This window comes from Carcharhinus amblyrhynchos, unplaced genomic scaffold (genome assembly GCF_965287045.1).
Source record: "Carcharhinus amblyrhynchos unplaced genomic scaffold, sCarAmb.v2.hapA scaffold_54, whole genome shotgun sequence".
Taxonomy (NCBI): Eukaryota; Metazoa; Chordata; class Chondrichthyes; order Carcharhiniformes; family Carcharhinidae; genus Carcharhinus; species Carcharhinus amblyrhynchos.
This window is the reverse complement of record NW_027649795.1, coordinates 350216-377849: the sequence shown is the minus strand read 5'-3', so window position 1 is coordinate 377849 and position 27634 is coordinate 350216. Positions and strand designations below refer to the sequence as shown.

The following is a 27634-nucleotide window of genomic DNA, read 5'->3' as shown; positions in this document are numbered from 1 at the left end:
ACGAGTAGACTTACATTAACATTGTAATGAAGTTACTGTGAAAATCCCCTAGTTGTCACACTCTGGCACCTGTTCAGGTACACTGAGGGAGAATTTAGCATGGCCAATCCACCTAACCCACACGTTTTTGGAGACTAAGGGGCAATTTAGCATGGCCAATCCACCAAACCCGCACATCTTTGGACACTAAGGGGTAATTTATTCAGGAGTGGGACACGGGTGTCCCTGGCTGGGCCAGCATTTGTTGCCCATCCCTAGTTGCCCTTGGAGGGCAGTTGAGAGTCAACCACATTGCTGTGACTCTGAAGTCACATGTTGGCCAGGCCGGGTAAAGACACCAGGTTTTCTTCCCTGAAGGACATCAGTAAACCAGATGGGTTTTTTTCCAACAATCGACAATGGTTTCATGGTCATCAGTAGATTCTTAATTCCGGATTTTTTTTTTAAATTGGATTCAAATTCCACCATCTGCTGTGGCGGGATTCGAATCCGGGACCCCCAGAACACTAGCTGAGTTTCTGCATTGATAGTCTTGTGATAATACCATTAGGCCCTTGTTTCATAAACTGTTTCGTAAACTGGCATCTCTAACTAAACACTTAACTCTGCAGAATGTTGGCTTCCCGATGACTGAATATTGTAGATGACCCATCCAGACCACAAGGTTCAATTCTGTGCGTTCTGCGCTACCCTCGGAAAGGTGAGAGGTACTCTGACTCAGGGGAGGGAAAAATATGGTCAGGGCCCCTTGCTGCTAATCATTATCTGCAACTGCATCCGAAATTGGCAATTCTGCTAGGTACAGGCAGTATCCAACACAGCCCAGATGCCACCACAGCTGAACTAGTGGCCAACACCAGCTGTCAAGATTCACAGATGATTAAAGGCCCATTAGCCAAGGTGGAATAGGTCTTCAATTAGTGTCTGTTGGAGGGGAACGGAGAGGAGAAAACTGGCAAGGTGTGCAAGTTCTAAAGGTTGCTGATCTGTAAAAGCTTAGTGGCTTGGCACAAAAGAGATAAGAAGACAGGTTGGGAATCTCTTTGGCATTTCTCCCTATCATTTGCTATGTCGTCTATAGAAGGTTGATAGAAGTTCTGGATACCGGGCATAGTTTCACCACACTTGTCCTGGATACCGGGCATAGTTTCACCACACCTGTCCTTTGAAACCAGCAACTTAGTCATCATGAGGCCATGGCGGTACAGTAGTTAGCATTACTGTCTCAGTGCCAGGGACCCGGGTTCAATTCCCGGCTTGGGTCACTGTCTGTGTGGAGTTTGCACATTCTCCCCGTGTCTGCGTGGGTTTCTTCCGGGTGCTCCGGTTTCCTCCCACAGTCCGAAAGACATGCTGGTTAGGGTGCACTGGCTGTGCTAAATTCTCCATCAGTGTATCCGAACAAGCGCTGGAGTGTGGCGACTGGGGGACTTTCATAGTAACCTCATTGCAGTGTTAATGTAAGCCTTACTTGTGACTAATAAATGAACTTCATTTTAACAGCAGTACAGAGGGTGCTAGCAGTTAGGAGCCCACCTGTGGGGTGTCAGAGGAACTGACACGCCTGGATAAATACAAGGCAAAGGCAAAGGCTCCCTGATTAGCCCATCAATTGGATCCTCAATCAGGGAGTTAATCAGGAATCATCTGTGTAAAACTCTCCTCAGGATGGTGAGGATGGCACAGTGGGTTAGCACAGCTGCCTCACAGCACCAGGGACCCGGGTTCGATTCCCGGCCTGGGTCACTGTCTGTGTGGAGTCTGCACGTTCTCCCCATGTCTGCGTGGGTTTCCTCCCACAGTCTGAAACACATGCGGGTTAGGTGCTAAATTCTCCCTCAGTGTACCTGAATGGGCGCCGGAGTGTGGCGACTAGGGGATTTTCACAGTAACTTCATTGAAGTGTTAATGCAAACCTAAAGTTTAAAGTTTATTTATTCATCACAAGTAAGGCTTACATTAACACTGCATTGAAGTTACTGTGAAATTCCCCTCGTTGCCACACTCCAGCAGCTGTTCAGGTCAATGCACCTTAACCAGCATGTCTTCCAGACTGCGGGAGGAAACCGGAGCACCCAGGACAGATACAAAAAAGAGTCCAGAGGAGCAATTCTTTCACACAGGGTGGTGGGTGTCTGGAACAAGCTGCCAAAAGGTAACAGTAGAGGCGGGAGCAATTTTTGTCTTTTAAAAAGCGTTTAGACAGTTACGTGGTTAAGACGGGTATAGAGAGATATGGGCCAAAAGCTGGCTATTGGGACTAGCTTCGGGGGTTTAAAAACAAAGGTGGCATGGACAAGTTGGGCCGAAGGTCCTGTTTCCATGCTGTAAACCCTTATGACTCAACCGGAGGAAACCCACGCAGACACAGGGGAGAACGTGCAGATTCCACACAGACAGTGACCCGAGCCCGGAATCGAACCGGGTCCTGGCGCCATGAGGCAGCAGTGCTAACCCACTGTGCCACTAATAAATAAACTAAATAACTAAACATTAACATAGTAATTAACTATCCAATTAAAGCAGCAAGATTGCCTATATATGGTCGCTGCCTTTACTCAATCCTACCTTATATTTAAATACTCCAGCTTTTAACATGCACCTCTCCATTTGCCTCTGTCATAACCGCGAAGGGTAATTTTGCACATAATGTCGCTTACGCAACAATATTAAACAAGGTAAATGCTGCACATTTTCTGTTATCGAGTTTCTTTTTATAAATAATGGAAGTTCTCGAATCTTGACGACTACAACATTGGCCATATGAACAGAAATCAAGATAAAAGACTTTGGCACTCAAGGATTTGAGACATCCACATATTCACATACTAACGCATCAAAATCAAAGTTTGAAGTTTATTAGTGTCACGAGTAGGCCACACTTCGCCACACTCCAGCGCCTGTTTGGGTAATTACACCCTAACCAGCACGTCTTTCAGACTGTGGGGGGAAACCAGACCACTGGTCACAGGGGTCAAAGGTTCAAGGTGAGGGGGACAAGGTTTAACACAGATGTCAGAGGGATGTATTTTACACAGAGGGTGGTGGGGGCTTGGAATGCACTGCCAAGCAAGGTGGTAGAGGCGGACATGCTGGGATCATTTAAGACTTATCTGGATAGCCACATGAACAGACTGGGAATGGAGGGATACAAACGAATAGTCTAGTTGGAAACATGAGCAGCGCAGGCTTGGAGGGCCGAAGGGCCTGTTTCCTCTGCTGTATTGTTCTTTGTTCACCCGGGGTGAGAGAACGTGCAAACACCGCACAGTAAACCAAGCCAGGAATCGAACCCGGGTCCCTGGCAGAGTGAGGCAGCAGTACTAACCACTGTGCTACCGTGCTGCCCATCTTTGGACACGAAGGGGCAATTTAGCATGGCCACCTGCACATCATTGGACACTAAGGAGCGATTTAGTACGGTCAATCCACTTAACTTGCATATCTATGGAGACTAAGGATCAATTTACTTTTAAAGTTTATTTATTAATGTCACAAGTAGGCTTACATTAACACTGCAATGAGGTTACTGTGAAAATCCCTAGTCACCCGCAAACTCTGGCACCTGTTCGGGTTACACTGAGTGAGAATTTAGCACCTAGCCAGCACATCTTTCAGACTGTGGGAGGAAACCGGAGCACCCGGAGGAAACCCACGCAGACACGGGAGAACATGCAAACTCCACACAGACAGTGACCCAAGCTGGGAATCGAACCCAGGTTCCTAGCACTGTGAGGCAGCAGTGCTAACCCACTGTGCCACCGTGTTGGGAATCGAACCCAGGTCCCTGGCACTGTGAGGCAGCAATGCTAACCACTGTGCCACCCCATTGGCTTGATGAATGAACCTGGAAATTCATTTTAGATCGTTGCTGGCGGCAAAAAATAACAAAGAGAAAAACAGCAAATGCAAAAAATATGAGGGAAGTACAAAAAAAGGGTCCATTATTGTCATAAAGGCGATAGCAGATCTGTAAGTTATTAGGAAGAAAAACAGAAAATTCTGGAAACCCATGTGATTTCGATGTCCATCGGAAACAGTGATTCGATGCTTTCAGATCAACTGTCAATATCCAGCATTCATCTGAGCAGATCCAGCTGCAACAACACTCAAAAAGCTTGACACCATGCAAGACAAGGTAGCGCGCTTGGTCAGCACCCCTGTCGATGAACTTAAAATATCCCTACACCGCACCCCCCACCCCAGGCCTCTTGCAACACAGGCAGACACACTGTGTACATAACCTGCTCAGAGCATAATGGCAACACAACCAAAATAGGGATATTCAACTCTACAGCTCTACCAATGAGGAAGACAAGACCAGTAAGATTACCTTCAAGTTCCCTTCGAGTGAGGAGGACAAGACCAGTAAGTTATCTTCAAGTTCCCGTCCAGTGACGGGGACAAGAGCAATAAGATTATCCTCAAGTTTCTTTCCAGTGTGGACAAGACCAGTAAGATTACCTTCAAGTTCCAGTGAGGAGGGGAAGACTAGTAAGTTATCTTCAAGTTTCCGTCCAGTGACGGGGACAAGAGCAATAAGATTATCTTCAAGTTTCTTTCCAGTGTGGACAAGACCAGTAAGATTATCTTCAAGTTCCCTCCCCTTCATGTGCTGGGGTGGCACAGTGGTTAGCCCTGCTGCCTCACAGCACCAGGGACCCGGGTTCGATTCCTGGCTTGGGTACTAACTGTGCAGAGTCTGTACATTCTCCCCGTGTCTGTGTGCGTTTCCTCCTATAGAGCGAAAGACATGCTGGTTCGGTGCGTCGGCCATGCTAAATTTTCCCTCAACATACCCGAACAGGCGCCGGAGTGTGGCAACTAGGGGATTTTCACAGTAACTTCATTGCAATGTGAATGTAAGCCGACTTGTGACTAATAAATATAAACTTTAAATAAAAAGTATTATCTTCAAGTTCCCTTCCAGAGATACCATTCCGATTTGAACTTAAAACTGCATTTTCACTTCACAATAAGTAGGCAGGATTCTGGAATAGCTTGTCTAACACCATGGAAGCTTAGAAAGAAAACATTGCAGAAAGAGGCCATTCAACCCATCGTGTCTGCGTCGGCCAAAAATGATACAAAATGAAACTAGCCACACATCTTAATCCCTTTTTCCAGCAGCTGGTCCTTAGCCTTGCAGGTTACAGCTCTTCAGATGCAGATCCAGGTATCTTGTAAATGAGTTGCGGGCTCTTCCCTCCATCATCAACTTGGGCAGTGAATTCCAGATGCCCACCACCCTCTGGGTGAAGAAGCTTTTCCTCATGTCCCCCCATTCCGTCTCCCAATCATCTTGAAACTATGCCCCTTGGCAACGGACCCCTCAGCTGGGGGAACAAGTCTTTCTGACTACCATGCCTAGGCTCCTCACGGTTTTTGGACATTTTTAGAGCAATAGGGTGGTAAGGGTGTGGAATGCCCTGCCTGCAGCAGCTGTGGACTCGCCAACTTTAAGGGCGTCCAAATGGTCATTGGATAGGCATATGGATAATATTGGGATAGTTTAGGTTAGAGGGTCATTAGATTGGTTCCACTGGTCGGCGCAACATCAAGGGCCAAAGGGCCTGTACTGCGCTGTAACGTTCTATGTTCTATATCTCTTCCGAGTACAACTGCAGTTCATGGAGACCCACCATCACCAACTCAGGGCAACACATGACGACAAATGAACATAGCTTTATAGGTCAATGAATTCCTGATAAAACCACACACACGCAGGGCAATTTTTTCACATAGAGGGTGGTGAGTGTCTGGAATGAGCTGCCAGAGATAGTAGTAGAGGTCACAAGTAAGGCTTATTTTAGCACTGCAATGAAGTTACTGTGAATTCTAGCAACACAGGCAGACACACTGCGTACATAACCTGGCATCTGTTCAAGTCAATACATCTTACTGGCACGTCTTTCAGACTGTGGGAGGAAACCGGAGCACCCAGAGAAAACCCATGCAGACACGTGGAGAATGTGCATATTCCACACAGACAGTGACCCAAGCCCAAAATCAAACCCAGATCCCTGACGCTGTGAGATAGCAGTGCTAACCATTCTGCCACCGTGCTGCCCGTGCTTTTTAAGAGCGTTTAGACAGTTAGATAGGTAAGATGGGCATAAAGTGATATGGGCCAAACGCAGGCAATTGGGACAAGCTTAAAATGGTAAAAATAGGGCGGCATGGACAAGTTGGGCCGAAGGGCCTGCTTCCATGCTGTAAACTCAATGACTCTAACAAGAAGTTTCACGAACAGAAGGCTGTAATGCACAGAATTTTGTTCAATAAAGATCATCATAGGATGTAGATGAATGGAACTTTGATATACATCAGCCAAGATCAGATGGTATCACAGAACAAGCTCAAAAGGGACAAAATTTACAGCCGCATTCATCCATGTGATGTGAGTGGGGAGTTGGGTTTCACAAACACAGCATATGTAGACAGAGACAGAGGCAAGATAATGATTGGAATGCGAGTCTTTACAAGTAATCAAATCTTTACAGGTACAGACTGACAGTGCGAGTGGAGAGAGTACAAGTACTCCAAGTGTGGCCTTACCAATGTCTTGTACAACTTCAACAAGACGTCCCAACTCCTGTATTCAAAGTTCTGACTGATGAAATCAAACATGCTGAATGCCGCCTTCACCACTCTGTCCACCTGTGACTCCACTTTCAAAGAGCTATGAACCTGTACCCCTAGGTCTCTTTGTTCTGTAACTCTGAGTAAGTCCTAGAACAAAGAACAAAGAACAACCCAGCACGGGAAACAGGCCCTTCGGCCCAACGAGCCCGCACCGCCGCATCACCCTACACCTATTTTACCCTGCATGTCTACGAATGGGACCCTACTCAGTCAGATTCAGGGAAGAAATAGTGTCAATTTGGTGGAAACCGATTAGCCTAACAGCACATCTTTGGGGTGTGGGAGGAAACCGGAGCGCCCGGAGGAAACCCACGCAACCACAGGGAGAATGCGCAAACTCCCACAGACACAGGCCCAAATCCATGTATCTGCACAGCTAGCAGTGCTAGTCACTGAGCTGTTGTGGCGCCCGTCTATCGGTCCAGGATCAAGCACACACACCGACATGAAGTACTAGGCCACTCCTGGACTTCCAAGAGCAGCCCACGCACGACCCGCCGTGTGCATGCCCCTCGCTTGACACGAGGTGGACCTCCACCTGTGGAATAAAGACAAAAAATATTAATCATACAGCCTGCCCTTCCGGTGTCTCCCGAGGTTTAACCCTATTTAATAGCCCCTACCATATCCCTCCATTCTTGTTTCACTCATGTGCCTATCTAACTGCATCTTAAACGAGTCCAACGTTCCTGCCTCCACCACCCTACTCGGTAGCGCATTCCAGTCCTGCCCTGGTTCAATTGACCAAAATGCATCACCTCGCATTTATCTAAATTAAACTCCATCTGCCATTCGTCAGTCCACTGGCCCAATTGATCAAGATCCCGTTGCAATTGGAGATAACCTTCTTCACTGTCCACTATGCCACCAATCTTGGTATCATCTGCAAACTTACTAACCATGTCTCCTATATTCTCATCCAAATCATTAATATAAATGGCAAATAACAGTGGGCCCAGCACTGATCCCTGAGGCACATCGCTGGTCACAGGCCTGTGGTGAATAAAGTTGGTGATGTACAAGCAGGAAATTTCAAATCCAGGACTTTGACCATGCTTTTGGTCATCTCTGCATTCTCTTTGCCTTAGCTTTCATTCTTGCCCAATTACAACTGTGTCGCACCATGGAGCTGTGTCTCACTAACTTTCATAGATGCTCCATAGAAAGCATTCTTTCTGGTTGTATCACAGCTTGGTATGGGCTCCTGCCCTGCCCAAGACTGCAAGAAACTACAAAAGGCTGTGAATGTAGCCCAATCCATCATGCAAACCAGCCTTCCATCCATTGACTCTGTCTACACTTCCCACTGCCTTGGCAAAGCAGCCAGCATAATTAAGGACTCCATGCACCCAGACATTCTCTCTTCCACCTTCTTCAGTAAGAAAGATACAAAAGTCTGAAGTCACGTACCAACTGGCTCAAGAACAGCTTCTTCCCTGCTGCTGTCAGATTTTTTAATGGACCCACCTCGCATTATGTTGATCTTTCTCTACACCCTCGCTGTGACGGTAACACTACATTCTGCACTCTCTCCTTTCCTTCTCTATGTACGGTATGCTTTGTCTGTATAACGCACAGCAACAGTACTTTTCACTGTATACAAATACATGTGACAATAATAAATCAAACCAAATTTGAGGAGGGAGGCCTCACCATCACCCTGTACAATTGCAACAAAACCTCTCTATTGTTAAATTTCAATCCCGTTGCAATATCAGCCAAAACGTTGTTTGCCTTCTTAACTAATTCTTGGACCTGCCTACTAGTTTTATTGCGATTCATGCACTATAACACCCAGATCCCTCTGTACTTCACTCACCTGCAGTCTCTCCCCATTTCGATAATAATCTGTCTTTTGATTCTTCCTACCAAAGTGCGTGACCTTACATTTCCTCACACCAAAATCCATTTGCCAGGTTTTGCCCAGTCACCCCATCGATCTACATCCCGCTGCAGAATCAGTTTCCTCATACAACATGCCCTTTGATTTGATATTGTCACATGTACCAATATGCAGTGAAAAGTATTGTTTCTTGCTTGCTATGCAGACAAAGCATACCATTCATAGACAAGGAAAGGAGACAGTGCAGAATGTAGTGTTACAGTCACAGCGAGGGTGTAGAGAAAGATCAACTTAATGCGAGGTAGGTCCATTCAAAAGTCTGACAGCAGCAGGGAAGAAGCTGTTCGTGAGTCGGTTGGCAAGTGACCTCAGACTTTTGTATCTTTTTCCCAATGGAAGAAGGTGGAAGAGAGAACGTCCAGGGTGCGTGGGGTCCCTGATTATGCTGGCTGCTTTTCCCGAGGCAGCGAGAAGTGGAGACAGAGTCAATGGATGGGAGGCTGGTTTGCTGGATGGACTGGGCTACATTCACAACCTTCCACATATCTTTGTATCATTGGCAAACCTGGAAACCTTACATTCTGTTCCTTCCATGGAATTAAATAGTGAACAACTGGAGGGCCAAGAACTGATCTCTGCTGTAGTCCAACTGTTACATTTTTCATTCAGAAAAGAACCCATTTATTCCAACTCTCTGTTTTCTATGTGACAGCCAGTTTTCAGTCCATGCTGATACAAAACCCCACTTCCATGGGCTTTTACCTTATGCATCAGCCGCTTGTACGGCACCTTGTCAAATGCCTTTTGGAAATCTAAATACACTACATCTACAGAGTGGTGCAGCATATGGAGCCATCACCCAGAGGTCGATGGATCAAAACCATTCTCTGCTAGTTTGTATTAACACTGATAAGAAAACCACTTAAATACAAGCCTAAACATTTGTGATGGTACATAAGAACTAGGAGCAGGAGTAGGTCATTTGGCTCCTTGAGCCTGCACTGCTGTGCTGGGATTCGAACCCGGATCCCCCAGGACATTAGCTGGATTAATAGTCTAGCGATAATACCACCAGGCTATTGCATGGATGTCTCAATTCTTTCCATTACTCTTGCCTTTCCAGAGGAGGGGCAGAATTTAACCCAGTTACGGGGGTCTCACCCACCATCTGGGGAGCCAGCAAGTGCCCCATCACTTCTTTAAGGAAGGACCACTGTATTATGTACTAGTCAGGCATTTCAATGGTCAACGGCAGCCATTCCCAGTGATCATGGGCCAGGAGTTTAGAAATCCAGAATCCCTAGATTTACCAGCCAATCTGAGGCTGGCAAGCACCTCACCTTCAACAAGACTAGAGGAATAGTAGCAATCAACAGGGGACCCAGACCACAGGTGATTGTTCCTTTTTTTATTCAGTCATAGGGCATGGGTGTCGCTGGCTGGGCCAACATTTATTGTCCATCCCCAGTTGCCCTTGGAGGGCAGTTGAGAATCAACCTGTGACTCTGGAGTCACATGTCGCCCAGACCAGGTAAGGACAGCAGATTTCTTTCTGTAGGGCATTAGTAAACCAGATGGGTTTTCCCTGACAATCGACAATGGTCATCAGTACATATGAACATAAGAACTAGGAGGAGTAGGCCATCTGGTCCCTTGAGCCTGCTCCGCCATTCAATAAGATCATGGCTGATCTTTTCATGGACTCAGCTCCACTTACCCACCCGCTCACCATAACCCTTAATTCCTTTACTGTTCAAAAATCTATCTATCCTTGCCTTAAAAACATTCAATGAGGTAGCCTCAACTGCTTCACTGGACAGGGAATTCCACAGATTCACAACTTTTTGTGTGAAGAAGTTCCTCCTCAACTCAGTCCTAAATCTGCTTCCCCTTTAGTTTGAGGCTATGCCCCCTAGTTCTAGTTTCACCCGCCAATGGAAACAACTTTCCTGCTTCTATCTTATCTATTCCCTTCATAATCTTATTTGTTTCTATAAGATCTCCCCTCGTTCTTCTGAATTCCAATGAATATAGCCCCAGTCTACTCTGTCTCTCCTCATAGACCAACCCTCTCAACTCCGGAATCACCCTAGTGAATCTCCTCTGCACCCCCTCCAGTGCCAGTATATCCTTTCTCAAGTAAGGAGACCAAAACTGTACACAGTAACTCCAGGTGTGGCCTTACCAGCACCTTATACTGCTGCAACATAACCTCGCTGTTTTTAAACTCCATCCCTCTGGCAACGAAGGACAAAATTCCATTTACCTTCTTAATTCCCTGCTGCACCTACAAACCAACTCCTTGTGATTCCTGCACAAGGACACCCAGATCCCTCTGCACAGCAGCATGCTGCAACTTTTTACCATTTAAATAATGGTCCATTTTGCTGTTATTCCTACCAAAATGGATGACCTTACATTTACCAACATTGTACTCCACCTGCCAGACCCTCGCCCACTCACACAGACTATCGATATCCCTTTGCAGATTTTCAGCGTCCTCTGCATACTTTGCTCTACCACTCATCTTCACGTCATCTGCAAGCTTGGCCACTTTAGGGGTCATTTGAGAGGCAGTCACATTGCTGTGGCTCTGGAGTTACATCTAGGCCAGACTGGGTAAGGACAGCAGATTTCCGTCATAAAGGATATTAGTGAACCAGATGGGTTTTTCCGACAACTGACATTGGGTCATCAGTAGATTCTTAATTCTGGATTTTTTTTGTTGAATTCAAATTTCACGTCTGCCATGGCAGGATTCGAACCCGGGTCCCCCGAACACTAGCTGAGTTTCTGGATTAATAGTCCAGCGATAGGCATCACCTCCCCCAGATGAATGAGGGAGGCAGAAGGGAGGTTTCAAGGAAGAGATGTAATTGGCCACTAAGGAGTCTCAACTGGCTTCAGGAGGAGAGAAAGGAAGGCGATTGGGTCTCCCACCTGTCACCACCAACAGCCTCCCCCTCCCAACACAACTGATTCTCTGGGAAGCTAGGGAGGAGATTGCAGAGCCATTGGCTTTGATCTTTATGTCGTCATTGTCTACAGGAATAGTGCCAGAAGACTGGAGGATAGCAAATGTTGTCCCCTTGTTCAAGAAGGGGAGTAGAGATAACCCTGGTAATTATAGACCCGTGAGCCTTACTTCTGTTGTGGGCAAAGTTTTAGAAAAGGATTACAAGAGATAGGATTTATAATCATCTAGAAAGAAATAATTTGATTGGGGTAGTCAACACGGTTTTGTGGAGGGTAGGTCATGCCTCACAAACATTATTGAGTTCTTTGAGAAGGTGATCAAAGAGGTGGATGAGGGTAAAGCAGTTGATGTGGTGTATATAGATTTCAGTAAAGCTTTTGATAAGGTTCCACACAGTAAGCTATTGCAGAAGATACGGAGGCATGGGATTGAGGGTGATTTAGCGGTTTGGATCAGAAATTAGCTAGCTGTAAGACGACAGAGGGTGGTAGTTGATGGGAAATGTTCATCCTGGAGTTCAGTTACTAGTTACAAGGATCTGTTTTGGGCTCTGTTGTTTGCCATTTTTATAAATGACCTGGACGAGGGTGCAGAAGAATGGGTTAGTAAATTTGCGGATGACACTCAAGTTGGAGGAGTTGTGGACAGTGTGGAAGGATGTTGCAGGTTACAGAGGGACATGGCTAAGCTGCAGAGCTGGGCTGAAAGGTGGCAAATGGAGTTTAATGCAGAAAAGCATGAAGTGATTCACTTTGGAAGGAGTTACAGGAATACAGAGTACTGGGCTAATGGTAAGATACTTGGTAGCGTGGATGAGTAGAGAGATCTCGGTGTCCATGTGCATAGATCCCTGAAAGTTGGCACCCAGGGTTGATATAAGGTCATGTTGCGCAGTGCAAAACTCTGGTGCGGCCGCACTCGGAGTACAGCGAGTACAGTTCTGGTCGCTGCATTATAAGAAGGATGTGGAAGCTTTGGAAAGGATGCAGAGGAGGTTTACCAGGATGTTGCCTGGTATGGTGGGAAGTTCTTATGAGGAAAGGCTGAGGGACTTGAGGCTGTTTTCATTAGACAGAAGGTTGAGGTGACTTAATTGAGGCATACAAGATGATCAGAGGATTAGATAGGGTGGACAGTGAGAGCCTTTTTCCTCAGATGGTGATGGCTAGCATGAGGGGACATAGCTTTAAATTGAGGGGTGATAGATATAGGACAGATGTCAGAGGTAGGTTCTTTAGTCAGAGAGTAGTAAGGGCCTGGAATGCCCTGCCTGCAACAATAGTGGATTCGCCAACATTAAGAACATTTAAATGGTCATTGGATAAACACATGGATGACATTGGAATAGTGTATGTTAGATGGGCTTTAGATTGGTTTCACAGGTCGGCGCAACATTGAGGGCCGAAGGGCCTGTACTGTGCTGTAATGTTCTATGTTTAAATGACACCACTTCCAAACGTTGCCATGGGAGAGGGCATTAAATTTCACCCTGTGTGCTGGTAGCCCAATGCGAAGGAGGAAACTCACCCACCAAGCAAACAGTGGCAGTGGAGTGAGATGATGATGGAGAGGGTGTGTGTGTTGGGTTACATGTGCATGTGTGACAGAAATTAGTAGCCAAAAGTGAAGTGAGAGCTCGGTCCATAAGCACACACATGCAATGTTTGTTCTGCACCTAGGTGGCACGGTTTAACAGTACGTTAGCAGTGCTGCCTCATAGCGCCAGGATCCGGGTTCGATTACCGGCATGGGTTAACGTCTGTGCAGATTCTGCATGTTCTCCCCATTTCCTCCACTACTCCGGTTTCCTTCCACAGTCACTAAGATCATGGAATCCCTACAGTGCACAAAGAGGCCATTCAGCCCATTGAGTCTGCACCGACCACAGTCTCACCCAGGTGCTAACCCCATACATTTACCCTACCTACACCCCCCAATACCAAGACGCAATTTAGCATGGCTAATCCACCTAACTTGCATAATAGGGTGGCACGGTAGTACAGTGGTCAGCACTGCTGCCTCACAGCGCCAGGGACCCGGGTTCAATTCCCAGCTTGGGTTACTGTCTGTACAGAGTCTGCACGTTCTCCGTGTCATCACGGGATTCCTCTGGGTGCTCCGGTTTCCTCCCATAGTCGGAAAAGCGTGCCGATTAGGTGCACTGACCTGAACAGGTGCCACTGTGTGATGACTAGGGGAAATTTCACAGTAACTTCATTGCAGTGTTAATGTAAGTCTTACTTGTGACTAATAAATAAGCTTTACTTTAAATTGACCCTAGTGTCAGGGGGTTTAAACAGGGTAAATATGTGGGGTTATGGGGATAGGGCCTGGGTGGGATTGTGGGTCACTGCAGACTCAATGGGCTGAATGGCCTCCTTCTGCACTGCAGGAATTCCATCTAACAGCACTGAGATGTGACTAAAAAATGATGCACAGTGGTTAGCACTGCTGCCTCACAGAGCCAGGGGCCTGGGTTCGCTTCCCTCTTGGGTCTCTATCAGTGCGGAATTTGCATGTTCTCCCCATGTCTACGTGGGTTTCCTCCGGGCACACTGATTTCCTTCCACAGTCCAAAAGACATGCTGATTAGATGGATTAGCCATGCTAAATTGCCCCTTAGTGTCCAAAGATGTGCTGGTTAGGTGTTAAGTTCTCCCTCATCGTAACCCGAACAGACGCCAGAGTGTGGCAACTAGGGGAATTGCACAGTAACTTCATTGCAGTGTTAATGTAAACTTACTTGTGACTAATAAATAAATTTTAACTTTTTAAAAATCAGTCCTGTGAAGAAAGGTCCAGTCAACATTTGAAAATAGGTCAAGCTGGTTGGAAACCAATAAAAATTGAGTCAAAACCTATGGAAAGGCAGGGACACTGAGTGACACAATTCAGGCGACTGGAGTACAAAGGATTGCCAAACTCAAAACAAAAGTCAGGGTTGCAGTCAATCGTCTCTGGCTCAACCCAGTCCCAAAGACAGCTCCAGCTCTTTCTGGCAGATCCCATCCCCAGGGGACACACTTTGGGAAAGACAGTTCTGCTCCAAAGTGACCTAAATGGAAACGTTTCACAATGAATCCACAGAGAATAGCCACTGGCATCAGCATCACCACTACGTTTGATGCATCTCTGTCAAGGATACATGCATGCTCAAGGGCAAAGCGTCAGAATCAACCAGAGCTCCAGAGAATCCCAATTAATTGACACCGATGGAGTTCAGGTAAGAAGGGTCCCTTCTATCTGCTCCTCTCCCAGCTGAGGCCAAGAAAAAATGCACAGAGTGGCAGCCTCCTGGCACTCCAGCACATCACCAAGCGAATGGTCTCCTTCTACACTGTAGGATTCTATGAATTATAAAATCCCTACATTGCAAAAGGAGACCACTCGGCCATTGAGTCTGCACCAACCACAACCCCACCCAGGTCCTATTCCTGTAACCCATGTTTTTACCCTGCTAATCTCCTCCAACACCAAGGGGCAATTTAGCATGGCCAATCCACCTAACCCGCACATCTTTGGAGTGTGGGAGGACTGCAGCACCCGGAGAAAACCCTCGCAGACACAGGAAGATGATGCAGAATCTGCACAGACAGTGACCCAAGGCCAGAATCGAACCTGGGTCCCTGGCACCGTGAGGCAGCAGTGCTAACCCACTATGCCACCAAAGTGCCCAAAAGAGGGCAAGTGTCAAGTGAAGCTACAACCTCAGTGGACACGTCCTTGGGTTGAACAGATTTGTAGAAGGAGGCAAGATCAACTCATATTAAGGTCGAGGTAGATAGATTCTTGACTAAAAAATGAGTCAACGGTTATTGGGGGGGTTAGGCAGGGTGTGGAGTTGATGAGCCAGCATGATCTTACAGACGGTAGTGAATATTCGAGGGGCCGAATGGCCTACTCCTGCACCTAATTCATTTGTTCGCACGTTCTGGCCTCCATGAAGACAACAAATGAGGGCGACGTGCTGGGAGAAGAACAGCACAACAAAAATACATTGACAAGGGTCATCCAGACATTCTCTCTTTGGGCAAGCCATCGGTGCTTATACCTGCACCTATGGAATTATTATAGCTACACATATCGTGGAGTTTCACAGTCACAAAAATTCCAAAATCGCATTCCCATTAATTCGCAGCTGTCATCAGTGCCAACCGTAATGTGATGTGGAGATGCCGGTGTTGGACTGAGGTAAGCACAGTGAGTAGTCTCACAACACCAGGTGAAAGTCCAACAAGATTTATTTGGTAGCGCGAGCTTTCAGAGCGCTGCCCCTGGCTCACCTGACGAAGGGGCAAAGCTCAGAAAGCTCGCACTACCGAATAAATCTTGTTGGACTTTAACTTGGTGTTGTGAGACTACTTATTGATTCTGGTTTTCTGATTTAGGATTTAGAAACTAGAAGCAGGAGGAGGCCATTTGGCCCTTCGAGCCTGCTCCACCATTCATTTTGATCATCGGATTCAATATCCTGATTTCCCCCCTCCTGCCCCCATATCCCTTGACCCCTTTAGCCCTAGGAGCTCTATCTAATTTCTTCTTGAAATCAGACAACATTTTGGCCACAAAGAACGTTCCTAGTTTTCATAGCATCCCCACAGAAGGAGGGCACTAGGCCCATCGAGTTTGCACTGACCACAATCCCACACAAGCCCCTATCCCCATCCCCCATTTACCCTGCTAATCTCCCTGACACTAAGGGACAATTTAACATGACCAATCAACCTAACCCGCACATCTTTGGACTGTGGGAGGAAGCCGGAGCACCCGGAGGAAACCCACGCAGACACAGGGAGAACGTGCAGGCTCCATACAGACAGTGACCCAGGCTGGGAATCGAACTCGGGTCCCTGGAGCTGTGAGGCAGCAGTGCCACCCCTCTCCCCATATCCCTCGATCCCTTTAGCTCCAAAAGCAATATCTAATTTCTTCTTGAAATCACACAACGTTTTGGCCTCAATGTTACAATTTTTCATAGAATCAGAGCAGCAATCATAAAATCCCCACAGAAGGAGGCCATTTGGCCCATCAAGTCTGCACCGACCACAATTCTACCCAGGCCCTATTCCCTATCACCCCATTCACTTACCCTGCTAATCTCCTGACACAAAAGGCCAATTAAGCACGGCCAATCCCCTTAACCAGCACGTCTTTGGACTGTGGGAGGAAACCTGAACACCCGGAGGAAACCCACACAGACATGAGGAGAACGTGCAGACTCCGCACAAACAGTGACCCAAGCCGGGAATGGAACCCGGGTCCCTGGCACTGTGAGGTAGCAGTGCTAACCCATCGTGCTGCCCTTTCCTTCCAGCATTTGAGGGGAACCATTCTGCAATTATTCCATTCCTTACGGTGTGCAAACATTCTCGATTTTTGACTGGAACATATTGGTTTCTCCACCCATCTCTCTGAGCTGAGGCACTGCTCCTCTGTAGAGGGGGGGCTCAGGAAGAAGTCGTCGCATTGAATCCTGGCAGACACATGTATCGCACGTTAATCTTGTGAACCAGAATCTGTTCACGGCAAGAGGTATGGATGTAAAAAACACACAATCCATATGTGGGTGACACAGTGGGTTAGCACTGCTGCCTCACAGCACCAGGGACCCAGGTTCAATTCCTGCCACTGTCTGTGTGGAGTCTGAACGTTCCCCCCGTCTGCGTAGGTTTTCTCCGGGTGCTCCGGTTTCCTCCCACAGTCTAAAGACGCGCAGGGTTAGGTGGACTGGCCATGCTGAATTGCCCCTTAGTGTGAGGGGGATTGACAGGATAAATACGAGGGGTTACAGGGATAGGGCCTGGGTGGGACTGCTGTCAATGCAGGCTTGATGGGCCGAATAACCTCCTACTGCACTGTAGGGATTCTATCAATCTATTTTGATGGGTAGCACAGTGGGTTAGCACTGCTGCCTCATCAGCACCAGAGTCCTGGGTTCGATTCCCAGCTTGGGTCACTGTTTGTGTGGAGTCTGCACGTTCTCCCCATGTCTGCATGGGTTTCCTCTGGTTTCCTCCCACAGTCCTAGAGACATATGGTGGTTAGGGTGCACTGGCCGTGCTAAATTCTCCCTCAGTGTAACCCGAACAGGTGCCAAAGTGTGACAACTAGAGGGATTCTCACAGTAACTTCATTGCAGTGTTAAAGTAAAGCCTTACTGGTGACCAAAAAAGGTCCGGAAAAAAAACCCTAGATTTTTCTGTCCCTCAGCACAGAGAGAAATTATTTCACCCTAACTGGAGAACAAGTTTGGATAGGATCCACCTTGCTTTACCTTATCCAGAACTTGATTTGGATTACCAACAACAAAAAAAATCACATCAGGGGAAAGAAGACCTGGGGTATGCTTGCAGGAACAGATCCAGGAGGATTCAGAGATATATGGCTCCTATTGTTTGTGGAGGATTGATGTGAGGACATTTTTTTTTTGGGGGGGGGGAGGCCAAGATGAAACTGTTGTTGCCCCATGGAATATGGATAAAGCATCGACGCAATGAACATGCACAGGACTCGACCTGCCCGTTGGAAAGAACTGAGCACACACATACATACAGAGAGAATAAAAATTCCACAACAACGAATCATTTCTCAAACGCATCATAATAAATGAAGGTGGAGGGGGGGGGAGAGAGAAAGAACCCCCCCACCCCCCCCCGGCAGTGTTTTGTTTTAAAGCAGTGAATCCGGGAGGGGGGGTGGAATTTGCAACGACCAGCCAAACAAAAACAGCATAATGGGGGCATTTCATCATTCATAAGGTGAGTGAACATGCAAGGAAATCTCGAACGCGCGGTGCAATAAATAATACCCTCGGTTTAATCCGGAGGCGGGGGGCGGGGGGAGGTTTGCAAAAATCAACCCCAGATGCACGTACCACCCCAAGATATTTTAGATTTTCCAAAGGATGGAGGTGTCTGGGTCGGCATCAGAAGCAATCTGCAACTGTAGCAATCTACAATTGTAACAATATAAACGTCGCAATCTGCAATTGTAACCATTTACAAATGTAACAATTTAGAAATGTACCGACGCAAATGTAGCAATTTGCAATTGTAACCATTTACAAATGTAACAATCTACAAACGTACCAATGCAAATGTAACGATCTATAAATGTAGCAATGCAAACGTAATGATCTATAAATGTAGCAATTTACACATCTAATTCATCACTGTTGCAGGAAGGTTTGGGACGGGGGGTGGTTAGATTTAGCAACACATTTTAATGAATGAACACCATCAAACATAATTAATACCCCTTTGCTTTTTGCAAACGCTCCCCCTCCACCCCCCCCCCCCCCCGCCACCTCGGCAAACTCAGCCCCACATGGAGACTGCACACTTACCTTTTATCCTGCCTTCCCCCACCAGCACACACACAACACACACACACAAAGCTAGCTGCGGCGATTATATTTTAAATCCACACATCTCTCTTTGCCCTGGTCGGAGGTTGTTGTCGAAAGCGATGTTTCTTCCACTCTTCCTCCTCCTCTCGATCCCTGCCAATCAGTGGAATAATCCGGGCATTAGCTAAATCTCTGGGTTGATGGAGGCTTGTGCAGTTGCAGGCTATAATGGTTCAAGGGGGGAGGGAGAGATATATATGTGAAAAAAGGAGAGAGAGAGAGGAGCAAAGCAGTCTTTCCTTTCCCTTCACCACCTATACCAACCCTGGCAGATGGCTAGAATATATCTGATCAACACACTGCATGAGGGGCGGAGTAATACACACAAGAGTGGGACAGACACATACAGAGAGATAGAGACACAGAGACACACAGACACACACTGCAGCAAATTGGGGCAAGGCATATGGTTTGGGTTAAGGGTTTCTCTCTTGCATCAACACTGCATTGTGCAGATTCAGAAGTAGGGCAGGACAAAAAAAAACAAATGTTACTTTGGACACATCAGTTAATTTGACCAATTTTATTTTAGAAATTGTGAAATTTGGGTGGCACAGTGGGTTAGGGCTACTGCCTCAAAGGGCCTGGACCCAGGGTTCGATTCCCAGCTTGGGTCACTGTCTGTATGGAATTTGCACATTCTCCCCGTGTCTGCATGGGTTTCCTCTGGGTGCTCTGATTTCCTCCCACAGTCCAAAAGATGTGTGGGTTAGGGTGCATTGGCTATGCTAAATTGCCCCTTAGTGTCCAAAGATGTGTGGGTTAGTTGGATTGGCCATGCTAAATTGTCCCTCATTGTCAGGGGGACTAGCTAAGGTAAATGCATGGAGTTATGGTAATGGGGCCTGGGTGGGATTGTTGTCAGTGCAGACCTGATGGGCCGAATGGCCTTCTTCTGCTCTACAGGGATTCTATTACAATTTAACTTTGCATCCACTTCAGTGAATAACATGGGCAGCATGGTGGGTTAGCACTGCTGCCTCACAGCCCTATGGACCCGGGTTCAATTCCTGACTTGGGTCACTGTCTGTGCGGACTCTGCACATTCTTCCCACGTCTGCGTGGGTTTCCTCCCACAGTCACAAAGATCCGCAGGTTAGGTGGATTGGCCATGCTAAATTGCCTGTATTTGTCAGGAGGATTAGCAGGGAGAGCGTCTGAGTGGGATTTCGTTCAGTGCAGACTCATTGGGCCAAATGGCTTCCTTCTGCCCTACAGGGATTCTATGAAAATCCTCATCTTTGTCCCCAAAAGTCAGGAAGTCGTGCCCAGCTAGCTCAGTCAGTACAGCACAAGGCTCATGTTGGGTGCTTGCATTGCACTGCTGCCTCACAGCTCCAGGGACCTGGGTTCGATTCCCGATTTGTGTCACTGTCTGTGTGGAGTTTGGACATTCTCCCCATGTCTGCATGGGTTTCCTCCCACATTCTGAAAGACGTGCTGGTTGGGTGCATTGACTGGAGCAGGCGCCGGAGTCTGGCAACTAGGATAATGTCACAGTAACTTCATTGCAGTGTTAACATAAGCCTAACTTGTGAGTAATAAATAAACTTTACTTTAAATCTTTGGACTGTGGGAGGAAACCCATGCAGACAACGTGCAAACTCCATACAGACAGTGACCCAAGCCGGGAATGAAACCCGGATCCCTGGTGCAGTGCTAACCCACTGTGCCACCCTGCTACCCACATTGATTGGCTTTGCTAAATTGAACTTAATATCAGGGGGATTAGCAGGGTAAATGTGTGCTTGCAGGGATAGGGCCTGGGTGGGATTGTGGTTGGTACAGACTCAATGGGCCAAATGGCCTCCTTCTACATTGTAAGGAGGCTATCATTCTATGAAAATCCTCATCTTTGTCCCCTAAAGTCTGAAAGATGTGCAGATTAGGTACATTGGTCGTGCTAAATTCTCCCTCAGTGTACCCAAACAGGTGCCGGAGCATGGCAGCAAGGAGATTTTCACAGGAACTGCCATGGCAGTGTTAATGTAAGCCTACTTGTGACGAATAAACAAACTTTTTTTTAATTGCCCATCCCTAGTTGCCCTGGAGAATCATAGCTGACATGCCAAATTTCCTTAGGCTTTTGAGAAAGTAGATGCATTGGTGGGACTTCTTGGAAAGGATGAATTCAAAGGGTTACTTTATTTGCCCACTCTCAAACTGTGGGCGGAAGGTCGTCACTTTGCCGCCTGTGTAAATGTGGGACAGAGAAAAGAAATATTTACAGGGCAAAGACCACAGAGAAAAGAATTATTGTTCTGCGTGAATCTAGAGTGAAAAATCAGAGTCCATTCCTTCATGGAGTCCAGCAGACTGAAAACTGATGCTGTATAATTTACTTCTCGATTTGATTTGACTTATTATTGTCACATGTATTAACATATAGTGAAAAGTATTGTTTCTTGCGCATCATACACACAAAACATACCGTTCATTGAAAACAAGAGGGTGCAGAATGTAGTGTTTCATTCATAGCTAGGGTGTAGAGAAAGATCAACTTAAAATGCAAACTAAGTTGGTGTAAAAGTTGGTGAGAGTCGGAGCTCACATACCAAATTTCTATCGTCTTCTGAGAAAATAGAGGTGTTGGTGGTCTTTCTTAACTATCGTGTCAGCATGGGGGGAAACCAGGACAGGTTGTTGGTGATCTGGACACGTAAAAACTTGAAGCTCTCGACCCTTTCTACTTCGTCCCCGTTGACGTAGACAGAGGCATGTTCTTCTTAACACTTCCTGAAGTTGTTGACTATCTGCTTCGTTTTGTTGGCATTGAGGGAGAGATTACTGTTGCCGCACCAGTTCACCAGATTCTCTATCTCATTCCCGTACTCGATGTGTTTTGGTGGCGTTCTCTGGTGGTGTTGATTCACATGATGAGCTTTCATCGGTCCCTGGAAGGGTAGGGGGTTTTAGTTCAGTCGGGCAGCACGGTCGGTGCAGGCTTGGAGGGGCCAAAGGGCCTGTTCCTGTGCTGGAATTTTGGTTGTACCACGGAAAAAAAAAATCGGCACGATTGGGAGCCCAACCAAAACGGGCGAAACATCAGTTTACATATTTTTGCATTCATCATAATGTTACTAGTGAGCTTCACTCCCAATCGTCCCAGCTCTCCTGACTTTACAATCTTGGTCAGATCATTTTGGAAAACACCTCATTATAAAGTCTGATTCTGGTGCTTGAGCAGAGAGGGTGAGTGAGGAGGTTCAAAGTGCCCCATGCTGCTTGGTTGTTTTGTGGCGGACATGTTGCATTTCGGGTCGGGTGGGGGAGGGAGGGAGGGGGTTGGGGGGGGTGGACTTGCAAGTGGCCTTGAGAGAGAGTGGGGGGACGGGGTGGGGTGTCATTGATCACAGAGTCCAACCTCAGACTCTCAGCACGGACCCGGGTCTGGGCACTGGCCTCGAGTCTTAGCACTGACTCTGGGTCCTCATGCTGGCAGCAGGAAGCACTGTTGCAGGTGTGGCGGGAGAGGGGTGGCAGGGAGAATGTGCTGGAAACTCTCTGAAGTGGCAGTGCTGCAGCCTCAGGGCTGGTCAGGTAGCACTGTCTGTGGGTCATGGGTTCTGGGTTTGTGTTAGTGAGGGAGATATGGGGGGCGGGTGCTGTGTTGCTGCAGGGGTAATGGGAAGAAGTGTGTGTTGTTGAGGTGTGTGTGGGGGGGTATGGGAAGTGTATGTTGCTGGGGGTGTGTGGGGGAGGTATGGGAAGGATGTGTTGCTGGGGGGGGGAGGGGGGGAGGAATGGGGAATGTGATGGTGGCAGTGGTGAGCAGAGATCTTTAACCTCTCCCCTTTCCCAATTTCCTTCAGATTGACAAGATGGCTTTCATGATGCTATCCACTGACCTTGCTGTTCTTTTGGTTGCTGATGGAGAACAGGAGGAGGAAGAATTGTGAGTGGAGGAAGCCCAGGCCTTGCCACTTGCAGGAGGAGAGGGAAACGGCCACCAGTGGCTGTGACTTGGTATGGGCTCCTGCTCTGCCCAAGGCCGAAGGAACTACAAAAAGCCGTGAATGTAACCCAATCCATCACACAAACCAGCCTCCCATCCACTGACTCTGTCTACACTTCCCGCTGCCTTGGGGAAAAGCAGCCAGCATAATTAAGGACACCACGCACCCCAGACATTCTCTCTTCCACCTTCTTCCCTCGGGCAAAAGATACAAAAGTCTGAGGTCATGTACCAAGAACAGCTTCTTCCCTGCTGCTGTCAGATTTGAATGGACTTACCTCGCATTAAGCGGATCTTTCTCTATACCCTAGCTGTGACTGTAACACTACATTCTGCACCCTCTCCTTTCCTTCTCTATGAACCGTATGCTTTGTCTGTACAGCGCACAAGAAACAATACTTTTCATTGTATCCCAATACATGTGACAATAATAAATCAAATCAAAGTGACCACCACCTTAATTGCTTACACCACCGGGTCTTTCCAGTGGAGACCTTTGTGACATGTCCCAACCATCTGTGTGTGGAGGAGGTTGCAGAATCCCGGGCTGGCCAATATACTATATTTGACCTGGACCAAGCCCAGCTGGAAAACCTGGGCTGCAAGATTCACAGTCATCACAGGGATGCTAAATGTGGGCTATAGCACACACCCATGTCACTCTCAAGGCCCCAGTGAAGAATCCAGGAAGATTCACAAACAGAAAGGGGCCTCCGTTCAATTAACGTAGAGTTGCTGTGCAACCATCAGTTGAACATCGCGGACATCTGCGTCAAACACCTCAGCAGCGGGCATGACAGCTTCATATTGAGGAGTTCTGATATCTCGGAGGTCTTTGAGGAGGAGCCCAGGCTATGGCAGTGGCTCATGCAGGACTTGGTTGATGACACCTGTGCAGAAGCCTGAGACTACCACAGAGAGCTGATACAATGAGGCCCACATTGCCACATGTTCAATCATGGAGAGATGCATAGGGCTCCTCAAGATGCGGTGCCTGGACCAGTCTGGCAGGATCCTCCAATATAACCCCCCTGATATTGTCCCACGTTGTGGTGGTGTGCTGTGCCCTGCACTGTCTGGCGCAACAGTAAGGAGACCTACTTGAGAAGGAGGAGGAATTGGAGGTTGACCAGCCGGGTGTCGATGGGAGGACAAGGACGAAAAGGTGCACTGGCCATGCTAAATTCCCCTTGGTGTCCTGGGATACCATGTTAGAGGGAATAGCTGGGTAAATATGTGGGGTCACGGGGATAAGGCCTGGGTGGGATTGTTGTCAGTGCAGACTAGATGGGGCAAATGGCCTCTTTCTGCACTTTAGGGATTCTATGATATGCAATGCCACCCAGACGCTGAAGGACTGGAGGCAGCAAGGATCAGGTATGTGAGGGCAGCGAGAGAGGCCCTTATCACCACACACTGTGGTCATTAAGGGCTTGTGTTGCCACATGTGGGTTCCATTCCCCTCCCCACCCCAAAGTCCTACATATTTTAACATCAGAATGATGGATATGCTGTGTTACCGAGTTTCGTTGGCAGGCAGAGGAGGGTAATGACTCGCCATTATGATAATGCCCTGGTGCAAACTAGTCTGACTCCAACCTGAGCTCCGCTGACACCTGGGCCCGTGTCTGGGTAGTGGGTAAGGGAGCACTGAATCATCATGCAGGGCCCCGGGGATGAGAGTGGAAAGTGTGGGGAAATCTCTCGTGCAGATGCTGTAAGGTGCTGCCAACGCATGCTACCCACTATTGAATTATTGATTTTCTCAGTAGCGGTGCGTTGAGGCGCCTCCCCCAGACAGGCAGGCACCCTCTGGTGACTGTCAGGGTAAGTACATCCCTTGGTGAGTGTCCTCTGGAGGACCTGGACCTTGAGGGCCCTGGCCGATTACCGGACATCTCCAGCAAGCTCTGCAGCCCCTCTGCCATGACCCTCTGTGACTGGGCCACGTTCTCAAGGGCTGCTACCATAGCCTGAAGTGTCTCCGGCAAGTTCTCAAGCCTCTCAGCCACGGGCCACAGGATCTCGAGAAGCCTGTTTGATCCCTCAGCTGTGGCCTGCTGTGACTGGGTCATGGCCCTTTGGGACTCCACCCTGGCCTGCTATGACTCGGCCATCGCTTGGAGCCTGTCACTCATGGTCAGGATTCCCTGCCTCAGGCCTTCTTTTTGCTTTCCCCATCCTTGCAACGTTGGCCTGAGAAGCATGCAAGACAGGCAATAGCTGGTCCACCTGAAAGCTTTGGGACTCCTCCCGGTAGCGTCACTGTTGGTTCAGTGCGGCTGTCAGCCCCTCCTACATTCCTTGGCTCTGTTGCTGAGGGAGAAGTGATCTCAGAGGCCCAGCATGTAGCCTGGGGCCAGCTGAGTCCTTGCCTCTGGCTGGCCCCTGTGTAGCAGAGCCCTCGGACATTCCTTCCCTCCTGGTGTCATGTGCACCAGAGAGCATCCCAGATGCCTCACCACTAACTGGACCCACTGTTGTGAGAGTCTCTGGGTTGGTGAGTTGTGAGATGGAAGCTGACACCAAACTGATGCCGGCCTCACAGGTCCCTTCGTCCGCTTCCTCCGAGGCGTCATCCGAGCTGTCAGGGGCAGGATGGGCGGGAACAGTGGGGGAGGGGGCTGCAATGCTAGATGGCCCAGGCGCATTGAGGTCCCTTCCTGCAACACAGGAAGGGACCTCAATGTTCAGTGAAAGAGAAGGAGAGGAATCTGCGCTGCATGCAACTGACTTGAGATTTCTCCAACAACTGGAGGATTGGCAGGCGTTCATTTCTATTCTCCAGCCGGTCCACATGCTCTCCTCTCCCGCAAAGCTGTATAAGGCTCTGGTCAAACCCATTTGGAATACTGTGAGCAGTTTTGGGCCCCATTCTCAAGGAAGGATGTGCTGGTCTTGCAAGGAGTCCAGAGGAGGTGCCTCCCATAGTCCAAAAAACATGCTGGTTAGGGCGCGTTAACCCAAACAGGTGTCAAAGTGTGGCGACCAAGAGAACTTCACAGTAACGTCATTGCAGTGTTAATGTAAGTCTTACTTGTGACTAATAAACAAACTTTTAACTTTTTTGGAAAATGGTCGAAGCAAGTTAGTATAAAGTAAAAGTTTATTTATTTGTCGCGAGTAGACTTACATTAACACTGCAATGGAGTTACTGTGAAAATCTCCTAGTCGCCACAGTCCAGCGCCTGTTCGGGTTACACTGAGGGAGAATTTAGCACCTAACCAGCACGTCTTTCAGACTGTGGGAGGAAACCGGAGCACCCAGAGGAAACCCACGTAGACGCAGGGAGAATGTGCAGGCTCCACACAGACAGTGACCTGAGAGCAGGAATCGAACCTGGTGCTGAGAGGCAGCAGTGCTAACCCACTGTGCCATCGTGCTGCCTAGATTGATTTATTCAAATGCTATGCAGATCAATTTACTTTGGAAAATAATATTTTGGTAGATATGAGTAATGTGAAATGTAGTGTGGTGAGTAGAGTTTATTTATTAGTCACAAACAAGGGTTCCATTAACGGTGCAGTGAAGTTACTGTGAAACTCCCCCAGTTGCCACACTCCATGCCTGTTCGGTTCAATGCACCCTAACCAGCACGTTTTGCGGACTGTGGGAGGAAACTGGAGCACCTGGAGGAAACCCACACAGACACAGGGAGAATGTGCAAACCCCACAGAGACAAAGACCCAAGCCAGGAATCGTGCCCGGTTCCCTGGCGCTGTGAAGCAGCAGTGCTAACCACTCTGCCATTATGCCACCCAGCGAGTGCAGCATGCTTGGAAGGAACAAGTGACTTTGGACCCGTGTTTCTCAAATCTCTCCACCTCTTGGGGCTTTCCTTGCATCATGTCTGGATCTGCTGTAGACTGACTGATGTCTACGATGAGTCAACAACTGCACTATCAATCACATGGCAATTAGGGCAGTGGAAGGTGAATTCAGTGGACTGCAACATTATTTTTATATCCAGCGATTCCTACATTGCTAGGATTACTCAGAACTGAGGCTGAGAGAAGATTGAAAGAACTATGATTGAAGTATGCAACTTAATAAGATTCAAAGGTGTAAAAAGGCCAGTGAGAACTATCTGATTATGTCTAAGAGGCAGAACAAAGAACCCAAATCCAAGCTGAAAAGGATAGATTCTGGTGGTATTGTAAGGAGACAATACTTCACCAAGAGGGAGGTCAGTTTCAGAATGGTTTATGAAGGAGAGGTTAGAACAGAGAACGATACAGCACAGGAACAGGCCCTTTGGCCCTCCAAGCTTGTGCTGATCATGTTTACCTATCTAACCAACTGCTTCTATCCCTCTACTCCCCTTTTGTTCACGCATCTATCAAGATATGTCTTAAAATGTGGCTAATGTATCTGCCTCAACTACCTCACTTGGCAATGCCTCCACCACCCTCTGTGTAAAAATCTTCTCCTACATATCTCCACTGAACCTTTTCCACCCCTTATCTTGAACCTGTGCCCCCTTGTAATAGTCATTTCTGCCCTGGGAAAAAGCTTCCAACTGTTCATTCCAACTATATCATAATTTTATAAACTTCCATCAGGTCACCCCCTCAGCCTCTTTCCAGGGAGAACAATCCTAGTTAATTCAATCCCTCCTCATAGCTAATAACCTAATCCCAGGTTAGGTTGCAGTCTTGGGGAGACAGTCGCATTGTGGATATTTACTGGATCAGTAATCCAGAGGCCCCGGGCAAAGAAGGTTCACCAGGATGTTGCCTGGTCTCGAGGGTGTTGGCTGTGAGGAGAGGTTGGGTAAACTAGCATTGTTTTCACCGGAAAGGTGG

General features: G+C 47.7%; 1 protein-coding gene across 2 annotated transcripts in view; it reads right to left on the bottom strand.

Moving 5' to 3' along the window:
• Positions 1 to 19092, bottom strand: part of LOC145337623 (spectrin beta chain, non-erythrocytic 1-like) — a 304515-nt gene extending 285423 nt beyond the window's left edge. For both annotated transcript variants that reach the window (XM_080182424.1, XM_080182427.1), the window contains exon 1: positions 18811 to 19092. The gene's annotated coding sequence lies outside the window, so the exon portion shown is untranslated. The remainder of the gene's footprint in view (positions 1 to 18810) is intronic.
• Positions 19093 to 27634: the final 8542 nt, after the last annotated feature.